The sequence below is a fragment of the Pinus tabuliformis genome, chromosome 9, assembly GCF_031772625.1.
Source record: "Pinus tabuliformis cultivar Carrire ecotype Pingquan chromosome 9, CPIR1, whole genome shotgun sequence".
Classification (NCBI taxonomy): domain Eukaryota; kingdom Viridiplantae; phylum Streptophyta; class Pinopsida; order Pinales; family Pinaceae; genus Pinus; species Pinus tabuliformis.
Window position 1 is genome coordinate 1,695,134,449 of NC_142307.1, and position 3,181 is coordinate 1,695,137,629.

At 33.6% G+C, this 3,181-nt stretch overlaps 1 pseudogene; it reads right to left on the reverse strand.

Moving 5' to 3' along the window:
• Nucleotides 1-205: 205 nt before the first annotated feature.
• Nucleotides 206-865, reverse strand: LOC149155403 (2S albumin seed storage protein PINP1-like; annotated as a pseudogene).
• Between the last annotated feature and the right edge of the window lie 2,316 nt (nucleotides 866-3,181).

Consider the following 3,181-nt stretch of genomic DNA (forward strand, 5'->3'; position numbering starts at 1 on the left):
AAAAAATTTAAATCAATCCATTTATGTTGGACAACTTTTCCTTTAACTGAGTAATTTACTTGTAATGTGTTCATTCATTCTCTAGTTTATTACATGCTAGAGACAGCCGGCTATGTTGTAGAGCCTATATAAGCTCCTACAGAACCCACTACATACGTAGCTGGAGTGCGAGCAGCATGTTTATTTACATGCGTAGACGTGGTAGTCAGTCGCTACCGTCGATAATAGAATAGCCTGTGCACAAACCAATCAAAACAAAATAAATCGTTGTCTATAGCATGGAAGAACTTGCAGAAATAATTGCAGATAAAGTATGACAATTAATTATTGTTCGTCCATAATTGGTAATGCTGTTGGTTGGGAGTGACTTACGAGAGTGGCGTCGAATATCGCAGCGGCGGGGTGACTCGCGGACGTTGCATCTATCCGGAAGCTCTTCGGCTCTCTCCATCGCCTCCTCTTCTTCTTCTTCCCTTCCGCGCCCTTCCCCGCGGCGTCGGCGGCGTTGATTAAATGGTGCGCCATCCTGAGAATCGGATTCCGTGAAAACCTCGTCCCTCGATGAATCAAACGATAAAGATTGATCTAGTGCTCGCTCTATGGCTCGGCATCGGCAGTGTGGAGACATTCTTTGCAATTCCTCGCAACATCTTTCCGATTCCGGCGCTGCAAGTAGTCCCGACAAGCAGACAATCTCTGCGGGTCGCACGACCGTCCTTGCTGTTGCACCACCTGATCTCCATCCATGACGATGTCTTCATGCGCAGTGCCCCACTCAAGGAGAAGCAGAAGGGCCGTGAATAAAGTCACCCATTTCAGCGTCGACATTGGAGAGGAGAAGACACCCATTCCTTTCTTCTTTGTTAATTTCACTGATGGAATACAACTGAGAATGTATGAAGAGTTGGTGGGTATTAACTTTGTATTTATGGATGGTGAGAGAAGGGAGGAGAGCGACCAGCGCAACACGAAGAGGAGTAAGAGAGGAACAGTTGCAGTGCATGCAGATTCTCAGTCTCCACGTCCCACTGCAACGCCACCCGAAGAAGGAACGCCTGGCTGCCATTTCCAATGGCCGCACCTTTCAAAGACGAGAGGAATCTTGCAGGTGGACAGGTCACGACATTTTACAGAAATCAGCCGAGTCGCGAGAAATTCCGTTGCTCTTGTCCTTGTCATTAGTCTTCGTAACCCACGAAGCATTACATACTTGAACACCAGAGTGTAACGCGTGCACACTGCACAGTACTTTTCGTTTCAAGCTTATTAGTGCTCACAACTTTCTTTACGCCATATCATTACTGCTCAGAATCCTGTGCGCAAGTTCTTGAGTTATCCCACGATATACCATTCAAACGCTAAACATTCCCAATGCTGCATGCAAATGGTTGACCATTCATGCATACACGAGATTGTATCTATGTACTTTTAATGACCTTTTTCAAAATAAGGTATCATGGAACCCAGGTTAAAAAAATCCAATCACATAGCAATAAATTATTTCTTAATTAAAAATATGTTTTAATAATTTTTAAAGTTAGATATTAAAAATTATCATGGTCAACGTTAAATTATTAATGGCTATAGTTTTAACCCAACGCAAAACTTTTAGTGATCCATTGCTATAGTCTTGCGCTAAATTTTTAGTGATCTATTGCTATAGTCTTGCCTCGGCAGGGAATCATAAAAATACATTTGTTCTTTACTAAATTAATTATAAATATATAAAATTATTTAATTAACTATTATTCCAATATATCTTAGTAATAAAAAATTAAATTAAGTTAAATCCATTAAAATCATTAATCATTATTTTTTTTATAAATATTATTACATAATTAACAACAAAATAATAAATTAGTGTAAAAAATACTTCTCCAAATTACATAGAAAAGCCATATACAAACATCTATTTAAATTAACATAAAAAATAAATCAATATAAAAATTAATTATATATATATATATATATTCAACATTAAAAGTACTACTTTGTAAACACTTTCTTTTAAATGCAAATATCTAAAATTCTTAAATTACTACTTAAAACAACAAAGCAAAGACCATGTCATTCAAGGCTCTCTTCTTTTTTCTTGCTTTTGTATAAAACATTGTGCTTCTCCCCTTGATATATATTTATCATTTCCTTGTTCAAAATTATTATAATTATTAATTCTGTCATTAGAAATTACCTTCGTAGAAAAATTTTTGTTTTTGTTATCATAAATTTTTCTGGTAAGAATACCTTATATGATAAGTGCTTTAACATCTTCGAAGTCACATCCACAAAATTCAACCAAAGAAGGCACGTGTTCTCATAGACTTTAAATGTGATTCCTTTAACAAATTATAGTTTCCTTCAACATGGAAAACATCTTTTATTTAAAGACATACAAAATGGAATTCCCCACTTCCCGCATGCAGCTCTTATCACTCTAGGTATTCTCATTTCTCTACGAATCAACTCAGCAAACATCATCCTCTCTTTTCTCTACGAATCAACTCAACCAACATCATCTTCTCTTTTATAGAACCATTTTCTTCTTTATCTTTTTCTAACATTTTTTTGGTGTGTTTTTTTGCAATGAGATATTACTTTCATAAAAACCATGTGATACAAGTGAAGGATGATCTCAATCATTAATTTGGAGGGAGTATTCTATTTTCTTTTACAATGAATATAGTATTAAAAGATGAAAGGTAAGAAAATGACTTTGTTTTTTAGATATACAATTTTATTATAAAATTGGTATATAACTATGTGAAATTTAAATTTTTTTAATAGTAATATGTTATTTTTCATAAAATATATGATGTATATATTTTTATTAGTATAGAGATTAATTTTTTTAGTGATTGAATTTTCCTATAAAAAAATTGAAGGATTATGAAAAACACACTATACTAATGTGGGGGTATTATTACAAAATTTATTTATTAATTTAATACACTTTTTAAAATAGCAAAAGTCATTATATCATTAAAATTACAAATCCTTGAATTAGTACACCATACAAGGGTACACTTTTTTAATTTTTTCTATCTAAAGTTTGTTTTACTAATGCATATAGCTTAATTTTAAATGGCTACAATGATTAAAAAAAGTGTCAGTAAAATAAAATATGTGTGTGTTTTAGGATTATCATATATGTCAAGGCAAAAATATATTAAAAATAATAAAT